Source organism: Aythya ferina (genome assembly GCF_964211825.1).
Source record: "Aythya ferina genome assembly, chromosome: 3".
NCBI lineage: Eukaryota > Metazoa > Chordata > Aves > Anseriformes > Anatidae > Aythya > Aythya ferina.
In genome coordinates this window covers 77,079,945-77,096,161 of record NC_140298.1, presented here as the reverse complement: position 1 = coordinate 77,096,161, position 16,217 = coordinate 77,079,945, and the positions used below count along the sequence as shown (strand labels likewise).

The 16,217-nt window shown below is 38.7% G+C and overlaps 2 long non-coding RNA genes across 2 annotated transcripts in view; one reads left to right on the top strand and one right to left on the bottom strand.

Annotated features, from left to right (window-relative positions):
- LOC311434948 overlaps positions 1-2,355 on the bottom strand; it is a 44,111-nt gene extending 41,756 nt beyond the window's left edge. Inside the window, exon 1 of the long non-coding RNA XR_014691854.1 lies at positions 2,026-2,355. This is a non-coding gene — a long non-coding RNA (uncharacterized lncRNA). The remainder of the gene's footprint in view (positions 1-2,025) is intronic.
- Positions 2,356-7,829: 5,474 nt separating this feature from the next.
- Positions 7,830-10,651, top strand: LOC311434525. The gene is made up of 3 exons (XR_014691564.1): positions 7,830-8,232; positions 8,547-8,778; positions 9,618-10,651. It is a non-coding gene; the product is annotated as an uncharacterized lncRNA (long non-coding RNA).
- Positions 10,652-16,217: the final 5,566 nt, after the last annotated feature.

The window sequence follows — 16,217 nt, the reverse complement described above, 5'->3', positions numbered from 1 at the left end:
AGACATCTAGGTAGTCAGTTGCTTTTCAGTAGGTAGAACATTAGGTTGAGATTTTTTCTCCCTGAAGTTTTCAGTAAGGTTATCCTAAACCTCTTTGCTGGACCTGGGATCTCACAGTAAGGACACTTAGGCACACAAGTCATGTGCTGAAGCACATGTTCCCACCCAGCATTAGGCAACCTTCTCCATGTGGGAGGAAGTGAGTGGCAAGACGGGGTCACCAGATCAGCACACACACAGCTACAGGAAAGGAATTCAGCAAGTGCAGCACTCCTGGCCCAGCCAAGCACAGAAAACACAATCCTTGAATCAAGATGCCAGTCAATGCTGCCTCCCTTTGATGTCATGCAAGATGGGAGGCATCAGCCACAGGTATGCAAACATGAAAGATGAATGCCATCAATCACAAGGGAGCAGCTGCCTCAGCAAACCAGACAGAGCATGGTTTTCCATTTGGCTAAAACAAATAAAATCCAGGAGAGAAAAGAAATAACTGCAAACATAATGAAGTCACAGCTGAACTCTTCACTGCCAAATACAGGATAGAAAACATAGGAAAATGACAGCTTTCAGATGCACATTTTATTAAGATTAGTTATTACAACAAAGGGGTGGGTTAGGAAAGGAAGGATATTCGCTTTTCTACTTAGAAAAGAATGTGGACTTCACGCTACACAAACAGTTGCCTTTCTGTGAGTTTCTTTGAGACTTTATTCATCACAGCAAGCAACATGCTTTCTGAAAAGCTCCACACATTTGCTCCACAGATGTAGCTTCCATTTTTTATTATCACTTCAGATCAGTTTGTCTGAATCCTTTTGTTATAAGCATTAAAACCTAGATCACGTCATTCCCCAGAGCTAGCTTTAAGGGAAATGTGGGTCCCTCACATTTGATGACTGCCCTGGGACTTCCTGGATCTGTAGTTTAGATGTGGAGGGTTGCACGTGTGCTACAAGAGAGCTCAGGAGTGGATGGAAACCTGCTTGATATTTTCCAGTCCTTCTGTCTCAGCTGGCAGAGCCGGTACTCTGTACTATGCTACACTTTAAATAGAAATGCCACAAAGCCAACACTAGCTTAGCTGACGTCTTTTCTTTTCCCTAGTCAGGACCTGATCCAGGAAAACTCTTCAGTTCAGGCTTACCTTTAATAGCTAAATGGTCCGTGGAACTTCTTACAGCTCAGCATGTACTTCAAAACATCTGTGAGAGGCAATTCCACTGGGCACATGTTTATACAGTTGTGTTTTTCTGACAATGTCCATGGACTGTGGTATAGTAGAAGGACAGTGACTTTGACGAGTTGTCAGGTCAGGCCCTGACAGTGAGCCTGTTTGGCTCCTTAGTGGATGGACTAAGTCAGAGTGAAGAATTAAGATGCCCTGTCCTCTATCTATTTAGTTTCTGTTCAGAAGAGTAATCAAAATTTTACTTTAATTCTGAATTATTCTGAGTGGAAAATGCAGTCAGTAAAGCAGTAACTGGAATAATAAACATCGTTTAGGTGATACACATGATATATGCTTGTAGCACTAAATATCAATACTATGTTTTCCCAGAAAAAGAACTTTCACAGACAGAAAAATATCTATTTTCTCCATACCAATTTTTATAATCTGCCTTCTTAAAAAATCTAAAAATCCCAAGAAACACATCAGTGTGGTCAGCTGAGGTTTGGACCCCTCCTCCTGTGTTCACTGGTGTCCTGGGATTTATTCCCTGCTCTGCACGACCTACCTTTGATCTAGGACTGCAGAGAGAAGTCAGCCAAAGACTGAAGCACTCCAATCAAAGACTTCCACGGTACTCAGATCACTTTTTCAGCTGTTTCAAATCACAGCAGCCTGTCTACCCAATGACACAAACCACAGAGAGCACACAAGTCTGCGTTCTTTCTCTTCGCTGGTGCCCCATTGACAAGTGGGTCGAATGCAAGTCTTCACGCTTCCTTTCAAAAGCCCTAAGCAGGACTGGCTTAAATTACTGAGTACACTTCATACTGCATGACTCTCATGTCACTTACCTTCTGCTGAAAGGATGGACTTGTCAACTTCAAGTAAATATTGTGATGCAGGAAACAAAAGCTTCCCGAAGGGCAACCCATGACCCTGGAGCTCACTCCTCGAAAGGCAGAAATGACGAGGAACAACCATACCAGGGCAAAAGACAGTTTCTCTTTCACTTGCCCTGTCCCACAGCTGCAACAGGGGATCAAGGAGAGAAGCAGCTGCTCAAGCAACTAATAAGCGATATACTGCAAAGTGGGGAGCTGTATTCTAGAGTGAGCAGTTAATATAGTTTGTCCTTCGTTGATAGCAGCTAGTCAAAAGCATAAAGCAAAAGGCAGGGTTTTGTTGGATCCTGGAAGTGTTCAGCATTTCATAAGACTGCACAGTTTATGCATTTGCAGTTCATCTGAGGTCAGAAGCACATGCCTGCCTTCACTTTTTTTGCTTGCCCCGTTCACTTACTCCAGATTACTTTTCCTGCTCCTTTAATTCTCAGTAGTAGCATAAAGTAGATGAGACTCAAGTGCTATAATTTATTCATTTTAGTCTGTAAAACAAGTGAATCCCCTTTTAAAATGTCCTTTTTAATACTGTGAGGTTTTAAAAATATTTCTGATGTGTGTGTGTGTGTGCTTTGTTGTTTTGTTTTGTTTTGTTTTGTTTTCATTATACTCAGTCTGTTAAGCATGTACTGATGAATTACCCTAATGGAGCATTAATGTTTTTTATGCTCTTGAAACTGGCTTGTAGTCCAAATTCATTTATTTTAGAAAGAAAACAAACTATTATTTAGGCTGTTGAAGGCAGTTGTTTTAATATTTCACATTTCATCTACTGTTCTAAAGAATATGGCTATTTACATTTTTTTTCTGTGTTTAAAGAAAACAAATATATCTTTCAAGCTGTGTGCTTTTAATGATAAAATTATCTTTTGTTCACATGTAAGAAAAGACCTCAAAACAGAAGAGACTGTTCTGTCTGTAGGACAGCACAGTTCTACAGCTGGTTACATTTTACGATGAAGTGGAACAAGTACTTTCGCAGCTATGCAGACCATTTAACTGTAATTAGCAGAGAAAAGAATGGGTTACTATGAAAGCTGTCTGGAGAATGATGCCCTCTCCACCCAATGCTTGCTAGTGGGGGGGGGGGACAGTTTCCCTCAGTTTCTGTGACAGACACCTGAGTGTTTGACTTTTCAATTAGGGATTGAAAAAAAAAAGTGTTGCCACTAAGCCAGAAAATTCTATTATATATATATATATATATATATATTTTTAGTGAAAATATAAAATATTTCAACATGAAAAGTAAAAGTATCTTTTTTTTTTTTTTCCTCCTTTTCAAATCATGTTTTCTGGGGACCCAATGTTAGTGACACAGTAAATCTTATGTATGACACTAAAAGTCTTTGGAACTACATTCAAATTATAGCTGTTTTGTATCCAGGTATAAAGAAACTTCACTATGTACTTAACCTTGTTTGCATACTTAAATACTATAAAAAGTTTGGTTGATAAATCCAAATACATTGCAACCTAGGTAAGCATCTGCTATCACTGGTGAGCCAAATTTTCTTTATATTTTACCTCTTTTTGGAACACTGGGCTTTTTTTGGTAGAAATGTCTGGGACTCATTAATAAAGGTTATACAACAACACATAAATCCAGCTTCCTTTAACCACACACAGAGGCAAATGGTTTTGTTAAATAGCAATTGTCATTTCAGAATGAATGATGATTTAAGATGCATTATGTCATTTTTTTTCATGTTGTGCCATTTGGTCTCTGATCAGTGAGGAGGCCCAGCACTTTCTATGGAATCAATTAACCCTGAGGACTGGTCATAGTTCTAACCTTATGCTTTAATGGAAACCACTGGACTCCTTCTTTAGCCACCTCTAACGTAATGTGCAACTTGAGCCATGTATGTGAGCCAGCTGGCCAGGAGAGCAGGGTTCCCTCCATCTCTCCATTTACATTGCTATGTGAGATACCTGGGAAGATGGAGTATTGTTTGTGACAGTAATTAAAACACATGGTGGCCTACCAGACAGCTAGGTGATCCTTGACTTCATTACCCAATCTAAGTCAGAACAGTATGCAAGGTGCTGCAGTGAGAAGAAACAGTGAAGTTCTCCATCTCAGGTTAAACTGGTAGCTGAAAATACTTGGTGACCATCAAAACCACCCAGTGAAATTCTAACTAAGGGATTTAGCTAAATACACAGAAAAACATAAACATATGAAGAAATAATTTTACCAATATATACTTGCATAACATTATTTCCGTAGTGTCAGGTAACATGTTTTAGCTGTTGTTTTTTTTTGTTTGTTTGTTTGCTTGTTTTTGTCTGTTTGTTTTTGTTTTCTACAGTTCTTTTTGTTCCTCCCTTAAATGTACAATTTTTTTTTCTAGCATGATTATGTTTCCAATCCTGGCAAAAAGCATGTAATATGTGTGTTATTTCTGTCTTTATTTGATTTTATACAAAATAAGTATATTTTGTATAAAATAAGGTAGAGCTTCTTAAGTTTTGGTTGGAAAAAAAAAAATCCAACCAAAGAATTTCCATAATTTGTTGCAAAATACATTCAAGCAAATAATAATAATAATAATAATAATCTAAAAAAAAAAAAAAAATCACCATTGCCTCAGCTCACATTACCCCCTAAAACCAAGGGAAAAAATAAGAATTTTGCAATATTCTTGAGAGAGACAGTAAATGTGGTTGCCTTCAGACCAAAGACAAAATACATTCCAAAGATGAGCATCCATACTAGCCAGTGACTTCCCAGAAGCCTGGTATTTCTAAGCTAAGCAGGTTCCTGCTTATGAGCCTCATCTAATTGCTCTGATTACAGATTCACACTGGGAACAAATAAAAATAAAAAATAAAAAAATAAATAAAATAAAAAAGAGGTGGTCTCTCCAGTAGATGGTTCCATGCCACTCAGTCAAAGCCAAAAAACCTCCCCCACAAACCAGCAGACCAGTGACTTTTAATCTCATGGTTCAGGGGCATTGTAACTCTATAGCCCTGCTCACATCCAGAGGAAATGAGAGTCTGTTGTGGAAAGTACAGTGCTGCATACAGCACACAGCATGCTTAGCTGATGAGTCGGCAGCAGCTGGGGACTGTGGCATCCTCATTGCCAGCCCTCTGTCTGCATGCTCACAGGAAGATCTGCCCTCAGCAGATCTGGGTGTCTACTTCTTGTACTTCACTCACTTTAGCCAAATTTTGAAACCAAATTATTGTTTATTTGTTTTACTCTTAAGGAGTGGTCTTTCTTGCCATTTATTTTGGAGATTTTAAAAATATACATCAGTTTAAATATCATATAAGAATGTTTATCTTCTAGATCTCCTACATGTCTTGTATCCTGGAGTTCATTCTCACAGCCACTGAATGAGGTTAAAGCTGACACAATGACAGCAACATTTCAGAGGGCCAAAATTAGCTGAAATATCATAAACATAAATCAGGGTGAAACAACAGGAAAAAGATACCAACATACTCATGATTAGGTTGAACCGGAGACAGGTCAGTGCAGGTGTGACTTAAATCCCTTCTGTCCTGAACATGTCAGCTGTGGATCATGAAAATTAATTTGACTCTCAGTTCACAGGGAAAGGGAAGCTAAAATTAAGGAATGCAACAAGTGACTGCATACAATTACCTACAAGCCTGAAGTCCAGAAGGCCTTTCTAGTAATGTTTGGCACATATAGGTTTAAGTATAGTTGGAATTAAAAAAATATATATATTAATGAGAAATCATATTTCCATTTAATTTGGATCCCATTATAAATGTTAAATAAATCCTTTGTGTTTCAGTAATCTAAATAATCCTTTCTCCTCTTAACCTAGGCTTTTGTTATTGTTCCTGAAAGTATTTAAATTCATAATATTTTATGGTTCCAAGATCACTGTTTTTATTGACATTTATTCCCTTTATATGATAATATTATTTTATTTATAAGTGTTTTGTTTGATCAAAGCTTTTTTTTTTTTTTTTTTCCCTATAAGAAAAAGCTAAATAGAGGCAAAAAGCAGAGAAGAGAATATGTCATAATCCCTCTTTGATGAGGTCTACTTCATGTTAACATTGATGTCAACAACAGCAGAATGAAATAAGCAGACTTCTAAAAGTCACAAGCCGATTATGGCCTTGTTCTGTTCCTCCAAGATACTGTATGAAGTGTGGTCTATACTGGACACAGATAAAAGACACAGTTCTTTTGATTCAACGGCTGAGGTCACTGGGCCTGTTCAGCCTGGAGAAGAGGAGGCTGAGGGGAGACCTCATCGCAGTCTACAACTTCCTCGTAAGGGGTTGTCAAGAGGCAGGAGACCTTTTCTCCATTAACACTAGTGACAGGACTCGCGGGAACGGGGTTAAGCTGAGGCAGGGGAAATTTAGGCTGGACGTCAGGAGGGGGTTCTTCACAGAGAGGGTGGTTGCACACTGGAACAGGCTCCCCAGGGAAGTGGTCACTGCACCGAGCCTCTCTGAATTTAAGAAGAGATTGGACTGTGAACTTAGGCACATGGTCTGAACTTTTGGGTACACCTGTGCGGTGTCGAGAGTTGGACTTGATGATCCTTAAGGGTCCCTTCCAACTCAGGATATTCTATGATTCTATGATTCTAAGTATGAAAAAAGAAACTACTGAAGAGAGTGCTACCTGACAGCAGGGATGGGATCCAGCTCACCTAACTATAGAAGACTATAGAAGTTTCAGGCAAGCTGAATTGTGTTCTAGAATCCTTCCCTAAAAAAGGAACCTAAATGATCAGGTTAGATCACAGGCATGTGTTTGCTCAGATTAAATTTTACCAAAGATATTTGCACTTAAAAGTCTAGTGACACAATGCAAATCTCACATAGTTGACTTAAACTGGATGGTTAAGTTATAATACTTTTGGTAGAAAAGTTTTTGTTTGTTTGTTTGTTTTTAAACAATGTAAATAATTACTATCCAAACAGGTGAACAGGTTAGCTCTAGAATAATAAGTTTCACTAAAATTCTTTATTTTTATTAAATATTATTTAAATATGTATTAAATTTATTTATTTTTTTTTCAGTTCTGATAGCTTAAAGATTTTTCTACTTTTGAACAGTAACATTCTCCCACAGGTTTGACACTGAGTGAGTCTGGCTGTGGACAGGGCACCAGGCTCTTGAGTTGAAAGCTGCAAGTTTTAAGTGATTTATTTCAGGGAAGAAATAGCCCCAACACCATCAGGTCTATGTTCTCCTTCAGGCTTTTGTTTTGCCTCTTTGTACGATAATTTTTTTTAAAACCAGGAGCAATTTACCTAGCACAGATCTTAGTAGTAACCAGCTCCTGGTCTGATACTACAAGTAATAAAAAGTACATCCACAAAAAGTTCTTCAGCCCTTATTGCTCCACTTTTCCTGCAATCCCTCTGGCTAGCAGAATGTATCTGAATACCCCTTTTGTTATTGCAGGTTGAATAGAGGCTAGTGGCAGAACAAAAACAGGGAGTGGGTCTCCTGCCATTAAAGCCACTCCTCTGTCCCCTGTGTTGCATTGTCCACACAGAAGCTTTTCTGTACTAAAGTAAAAAGAAAGAAGATGGTAACATCTCATTTGTGTGGTCATAAGACTTTTCTAAATTTCTTCACTCTGTTTTTGTTCTCATGGGATGACATATTCAAACCCAGAGCACATTAATGTCAAGCAAAGCAAGGAAAGAGTTAAAAGTTTGTGATAGGAAGAGTCAGTCGCAACTGTTGGTGGAGCCACCTGGTAGCCATTAAGAATTAGTTATGAGAGAGGAGTGAGAGATAAAGTAGGAAAGTTTTATAGCATAGGAGAGAATGTTCAAGAGGCAGTGCTGGGTTAGTTGTAGAGGTAGTAACCAAAGCCAGGTGTTTGAAGCTATCAAGAGAGAAGAGATTTATAGGCCTCTTCAATAGACAAAAAAATACATTCTTCTTCTGCCTGTAGGTAATGAGATACTGGTTGAGCCTAAACCAGCTACATACTGATACGGAGAAGATACCAAAATAGTGTGCAGGTTACTGGATCTTTGCTTAAGACTGTAACAATGATCCTAAGTTAAAATGGAGGGGCTTACAGGTGTTCCAGGACATGTCCTGTCTGTGTTTCTTGTTAACCTTTGAGGGTCTAAATTTTACAAGAATCTGAAGAACACCCTTCTGGCCACTGGTCTGGTATTTTTTAGGTAATAAAGATGGCTAAAAAGACAATCTGCTAACTTCTCTTTTTGTAAGATATGTCTTGCCCTGAAAAAAAAATGTTTCTCAATTTCTACTAGAGCAGGTTGGATGTTATTAATCTTTATTCTCAGTTGCTAGGTTGTCTGCTACTTCTTCTTTTCTGTTTTCCTGTTTGTAAAATCAAAATCTATGGTGAGCAGTACATAAATCATAATGGATATTTAACTAATTAAAAAAAAAAAAAAAAAAAAAAAAAAAAAACTTTTGAATTTTGATGTTATTTTCCCTTCTAAATAAGGTATTTTTATTTGTGACACAGGGCTTAAAATAAGACTGCTGAGTTGTCTTTCAGTGATCCTACTGCAGGACATCAATTGTAAAAATTTGGGGTAGCAAAAATGGCTCTGGGTACCCACTTCTGCCATGCAGTCTCCATGACAGGCAGCAGTGTTGGAGCTTCAAAAGGAAGGACAAACCATTACTTCTTGCCTTGCTCTAACCTGCAAACCAGGATCCTCTTCCCTGAGTCAGCCTTGCAGATGTGGTTACAAGTAAGTGGCCAGCTGGGGGACAATTTGCTTGTCTTTGAGGGTTAAAATGCATAGTGACTGCATTGAATTTAAATAAATACAACCTAGATTTACATTTCTCGAGTTCTGATAGGGAAATATACGTGTGCATTGTCTTTGTGGTAAAAATGATCAAAATGCAAACTCCTAAATGTATGTGTTTTTTTCTACTCATTTCTTCTGTGGCCTAAGTATTGTTATCAGAGATGCTGTTTTGTTCAGTGGTCATTTGGCAACCGTGAGTGCTGAAAACACAAAACACAATAGCAGATGTGCTAGAGCACTTATCTGTTCCCATGATCCTCTGACGAGCTATTAAGCTCATACATCTTAATGCCAGCAGAACTGGAATAATTTTAGAAATAGCTTTTGTAACACTATTTTTGGGGAAGTGGGAGGAGCAGAGCTGAGAAGATTGAATCTGCCCAGGGTGAGTATATAAGCTGTTCTCTGCACAGCCAAAATGCATTGGGCAAGTGACTTTCATTTTTGTGTGTGGACTGCCAGCAGTTTCTTAACAGGCATGCTGGAGCCTTGTAGGGACCCTGTTCCTTCCTCTTCCCCATGCAGTTTTCCCACTGCTGGTCAAGCTTTATGTTAGGTACTAGTTGAAATTATTTGGTCTCTAATTAACTAACAGTAAAGTACTTCAATGAAATACTGGCAGTAGTTCTGCATAATACTGGTTTAGCAACTCACTGGTAATTTAGGTGTTTTCCTGAGCAGAAAGTCTGAAGAAAGCCTGCATTTACTATTAGAGTACCTCTGACATGCCCTGGGTTTCAGAAAGTGTAATTTTATTTTTTTTTCCTTCTCCCTAGTGGTTTAAAAATGTAAGTGTGAGAGCTGGCCCGACAGACTAGCAATGACAAGGTTAAACTACGAATGTTTAGGAAATCCAAGCAGGCTGCCTGTGCCACAACAAAGCAATGCTGGCTATGGCTACCTGTTTCAGCAGACTTCTCCTCCTGTCCTCCATGGGGCCCAGGGACTCAGCTGTGCCCTGCAAAGCTTCCTGTTTACAATCACGCATCCTCCGAAAACAACGCACGCTCTGCTTCCCACATCTCTGAAGCCCTACAAGGATCCAATAACATCCTGTGACTTGCCGTCACTGCAGCCCTTGTTTTTCTGAGAACTGGCGGGAGAAGGCTCTCACAGGATTGTTAACAATCGGTCATCACCTTTTGGATGTGTCAGACTGCCGAGGACTCCAGGCTTAACTGACAAGGAAACAATATCAGCAAAACGTTTGGACTTTGTTCCTGTCATATATTGGTTCACAGTGTATTGCGGCAGTTAGTGCACTTCCTATGTGGAGGAAACATTTTGATTTAAGGCTGGATCTTACGTAGCCTTCAGAGCACTGATTGAACTGGGACAGTAGCATGATTCAGTACTGAATGGTCTTGGCAATTGCACAGCTTGTCTGCCCTGGTTGTCTCCTCACGGTTACAGCCAAGGTACGTGCACCATCTGGATCCTGCCAGCACCACAGCCTCCTTGAGGAGAAAAAAAAATCTGGTCTCCAGCTCCGTCCAAAGAGGAGCCCAGATTAAGATTTCATTCCTCCCATTTCTTCCTCTGTCCTCTGCCCTGCAAAACAGGCCTGGTGTCCTCAGTGGTTCCTTAACAGCACTCAGGAGAGAATGAACTGGCAATGATGAACTGGAATTTAAAGAGCGAAATACTCCCTAGTATTAAAAATAAAATATAAGGAATGAGCTATCTGGTACTGTAGGTAGTAACCCTTTTCTTCTAGGAGCTGCTTTTGTGTCATCAACAAACAAATAAATAAATACATAAAACTGAGCATGCTCTTTTTTCAAAAGTATGGTAGCTCCTGATTACGTAACCCAAACCTGACCCCATCCTTGTACCCACTTCTCAAGGGAAGAAGGCTGGTGCAGCAGGCAGCACCACCTCCTGCAGCTCTACATGGCTGGGCAGGGAGCTTCACTGCCTCTGCCCCCAGTCCCGAGAGCAGTGGGGTGCTGGTGCCTCCATGTTTGTGATATGTATCACGTGGAGATAGAGAGAAAAAAAAAAAAAAAAAAAGATGGGATTTGGCTTTAATGAGCAAATCTAGTTTTGCCATGTAGCATTGAGATTGCATGAGGTTTGGAATGCGTATGGCTCTTGTTTAAAGGCTACATCTAATTAAGGCCCTCCAAACATTTGGGATTGTAGATTCCTCATAGCATTTCCATTGTTCTTGAAGTCAAAATAGCAGCCTTAACCACGCATACCATATCATCAACAAGACTGCAGTTTAAAAGAAAGACTATAATTTGCACACCACTAGATAAAATGTATACTCTAGAAATTCTTTCCAACATATTAAATGATTTAATAGGAAGTAGAACTTAACAAAAATAAAGTTGCTATAAGTCTCAAAGACCCACCCACAATCTCTTATGAAGAAAAAATATTTTCAAACACAAAAAATCTGAAGGTAATACTCTTAAAAGATTGAATTCATACAAAACCCAAATCTACTGCTAAAGGAGAGTAAATTGGAGAGTAAATTCTTCTTCAACATACAGTTGAAATTAACACAACAGAAATGAAGTTATGGATAAATTAATACCCTTATTCCCCAAGTAAAATCAGTAATAAAATCAAATAATAAACCAATCCTTTTTTTCCCATACACACTCTCAAAAATAGACAACAGACAGAATTTGTATGAAAAGGGGCTCTGGGAAAAGCAATGAAATGTTGCCAGAATTCATTAACTCTACCAACTTAATTTTTTTCCCATCCATCTGGAATACACATACACACTGGCCTTCTCACTGAAAAATTGTTTCCACACGTGCACATACACACATGTAAAGTCAAACAAAAAGAAACCCAAAGGGGCAATGCAATTACCTGGCACATGCCTTGGAATTTTAATGTATCTTTCTTGTCTGTCTTTGTGTACGTATGCAGTACGTTTGTAGGACCAGAAATATAAACTTTATTCTTAAAAACTTTACTTAGTCCATTGCTGGAATACTGGCACATTATCAAGCAATAGATTTAGTGTCATGTTGCTTTGTTGACACTGGGTTTTTGATATTACCACTGGCAAGGTAGGACTCAACTTGCTAGAGTGATCTTGCATGGGAAGATTTCTTTTTGCTTGGAGGGAATTTTAGACACCAGCAGAGTGTTTTGTTTCACATATTTGACAAACTGTGTGACTGAGGTATATATATTTATTTCTGTGGGACTGGTATTAAAGCCGTAAACCTGTTGCCAGATCGCAGTAACGACAAAGGTGACTCAAGTTCCCTGTGAATTTTGCTGTGACTGAGCACCCTAGGTAATTCAGGAAAAGTCCTGCCCAACAGCATCCCATGGCTATTGCGTGATTGTGATTGAGTCAACAAAAGGCTGACCCTGAGTGAATTTACACAGGGCCAAAATAAACTTATCGGCCTCAATAACCTTCACACTTCTTTCTTCCTTCCTTCTATTTCAAAGCATGCTTGTTGCGCTCTGTGGTAGCACAGATGCTTTGTGAGCCTCAGTGACCTTCCTTTCCCTTTCTAAATCTTGTTATCATATTTCTTTCTCAATCCAAAATTTTATTTACTCTATGGATCTTGCTTCTGCAATCTCTTGAATAGGGCCTTGGCTCTTACATCTTTAGAATGGAACAGCTGCCTGTAGAGGGATGTAGACTGGCACTCATAAGGCTTGCTTGTCTCAAAAGAAAAAAAATTTAAAAAAAAAAGTAAAACTTGGAAGAGACCTACAACTTCACATTTACAGGCATCAGTCAGCCTCTAGTTTAAAGCAGATTCATTTATATTTTTCACCCCAGATTTTAGGCACCATCCCCTGAAGAAAAAAAGAAAAGATAAAAGAAAACATACCTGCCTTAACTGCTGGTCTGCCCATTTCCATGATCCTCTTTGTCTTGTGAGCCATCAGGTTACTTCAAAGACTGAAACATTGCCATTGACTTCTGTTATTTCCAAGCATCAGTGATTACTTAATTTTACAATAAAGCCAAAAGGAAATGTATCTTAACTAAATCCCTTACTAAATTCCTAACTGAAAATTAATAATAACACTGGTAATTTTACCAACTCAACCTGATGTTAGGGCCATAAGTAAACTTAGCTGTATTTATTCATGCTCAGTACACTGCACTATGGACACTGGTCTTCCTAGATCTCATTGGTATCCTTTGCCTGACTCCTTCACTGAAGCTGCAAGCACTTCAGCAGGTAAATTTAGCATCAGCTGTAAAACTCAGGCTGTCTAGATTTGAGTGATCCATGGACTTTAGCACAGGCTTCAGACAGATGTTCATTTGTGTTCACTGTATTCTCACATGGAGAAAACAAATGACACAAAGTGAAACAGTGAATTATGCAGTGTTCAGTAACAAATATTATGTTAAATAAAACCCTTAAAAAAAAATGTAGAAATGAAGTTATCATAGAATCATAGAATCATAGAATATCCTGAGTTGGAAGGGACCCTTAAGGATCATCAAGTCCAACTCTTGACACCGCACAGGTCTACCCAAAAGTTCAGACCACGTGACTAAGTGCACAGTCCAATCTCTTCTTAAATTCAGACAGGCTCGGTGCAGTGACCACTTCCCTGGGGAGCCTGTTCCAGTGTGCAACCACCCTCTCTGTGAAGAACCCCCTCCTGATGTCAAGCCTAAACTTCCCCTGCCTCAGCTTAACCCCGTTCCCGCGAGTCCTGTCACTGGTGTTAATGGAGAAAAGGTCTCCTGCCTCTCGACACCCCATTACGAGGAAGTTGTAGACTGTGATGAGGTCTCCCCTCAGCCTCCTCTTCTCCAGGCTGAACAGGCCCAGTGACTTCAGCCGTTCTTCGTACGTCTTCCCCTCCAGGCCTTTCACCATCTTCGTAGCCCTCCTCTGGACACTTTCCAACAGTTTCATGTCCTTTTTATACTGTGGTGCCCAGAACTGCACACAGTACTCGAGGTGAGGCCGCACCAGCGCAGAGTAGAGCGGGACAATCACCTCCCTTGACCTACTAGCGATGCCGTGCTTGATGCACCCCAGGACACGGTTGGCCCTCCTGTTATGGAGGTCTCTGCCTGACCTTTCCCTTTCAGCTGACAGGTCAAACTCCGTACCAGGAAGTATGTGTATTCTCTGTACTGAATTTGCTCTACAATGCTAATTAGACACTCTCTGGAAGAGGTGTCATCCTTGAGGAATAGCTGTTGAACTGAGGTCATGTCTGCATATCGTTTGTCTATGCTTCACTTTTATTTAAAGAATATGGAAATAAATGCTTACATCCTGGTCAATATTTCCTGCCCCTGCTAAGCATTTTCTTCCATTTAGGACTGTATCAGTGAGTTTTCTGACTGCTACGCTTGCCACAGTAACATGCTACTCTACAGTATTCTACACAATGCTTTATTGAAAGTTTTGTACATCTAAGACACATCTGTGGTATCTGAGCACAACGTGATCAAATAGACAGCATTTGCTAGCATGTAGGTAACCCCACTGACTCTTATCTCAATACAGGCTTTTCTTTTAGCACAGTCCTTTCTCTCATACCACATCACAGATAGTGGCAATGTTTCCAGAAACTATTCTTTTTCTGATAATAAGAATGCTACTACCATCTACATTTTGTTGTTGTTTGTTTGTTTTTAATTTTCTTCACTTTAGATACCAGTGGGACCTGCATTTAAAACTCATGTTTACTAACATTTATTTATTTATTTATTTATTTTAAGGAATTTAGGCCTTGCATTTAAGAAAGCATTATTGCAGACTCTAAGCAATGTAGGATCTGGTTTTATTTGTAATATCCAGCAGCTCCTCAGTTCCTCTCCAAATATATGCAATATTTATAAGTCTTGTGTTTTACTGGGGTAAATTATATCCTACTGACAGCCTGCTACTTGTCAATGTACAACAAGTAGTCCCTGCTACTTGTCAATGGACTCCCTTCAGTAATTAGTTCATTCTCTCTCTTTCTGTTCCTGAGGCAAGTTTAGTTGAGGATTGTGCTAGATGTATCATAAAAATTTCTTTACAGCATCTCCCAAGGTGAAGGAGTCTTGGTAGGGCATTTGTCATAGGAGTTTCCAGAAGTCCAGAGACTATGCCTATACAGCCAAAAAAAAAAATAATAAATAAATAAAATAAAATAAAATAAAATAAAATAAAATAAAATAAAATAAAATAATAAAATAAAATAAAATAAAATAAAATAAATAAAATAAAATAAAATAAAATAAAATAAAATAAAATAAAATAAAATAAAATAAAATAAAATAAAATAAAATAAAATAAAGTCCCCAGTGAAAAAAAAGATGAATCAAAAATATTGCCCTGACCATTTCCTGCCACGCAAGCAAACACCAGCCAGACTAATCTAGAGGATGATCAAATGGGAGCAAGCGTCAGGTCCACAGCTGCCTAGCGGAGGAGAGGAATTCACCCAGATTAGCTCCTCTGGCCATTTACTTTGTAATATGGGGCAATGGCAAGCACTCTACAGCTATCATGAAGAGATATTGTTTTTGCATATTTAAGAATAAGGAAAGGAAGTGGGAAGTCAAGGAGTAAGAATGCTCAGGTAGACTGAGTGCACAGAATTTCTCTATGTCATCTGCAGTATGAATTTGATTATGTAAAACTTAGCCATCCAGCTGATTGAGGTTACTTTCTCAGCTTAAGTTGACATTCCAGAGGTAAAGACTTCCTGGAAGTATAAAGATTCCACTGATTTTTTATTATTTTCCCCATGATACATGAATGAAAATCTCACCAAAATTAGTGGGAGTTGCATGCATCCAAATCACTAAGAAGGAAGCCCTTCCAGTCCCTCATGTTACTGACAACATTAAAAATGTAAATTCTTAATTCTTAACTATTTGCTGCTCTGTTAATTTCCAGACTCATAACCTGTGACAGATAATTCTGTCACAAGAAGTGTCGGGAAAACTGAGAGAACACTTCCAGCTTCTGCTTATATTATTCTTTTACTTTTCTCCAATTTGTTTTCAAACTTTTAACATGGATGGATACTCTTAGACAAAGAAACTTGGAATTTGACTTTTTTTTTTTTTTCTTTCTTTAACATTTTACCCTCTAGTGAAAGATCTGACTAAGTGGACAGACACTTGAGAAATGGTAAATCAGGCTATAGCAATTACAAAACAGTATCTTAAACTTATATGACTCAACTCTACGAAGGCATCATAAACCCATACAGTAGAGAAATTTCTCCCCAAGAACATGACAAATGATTAATTGGGATTCCAGGTCTCTAGCTTTCAACCTGCATGTTTTTGCACATTTTTGTATTGTGACTTGTTTATTCCTCAGGCTCAGTCTTTCCAGTAATAATTCCATGCTGTAATGACTGGACTCAATAAATAAATAAATAATAATAATAATAATAATAAAATT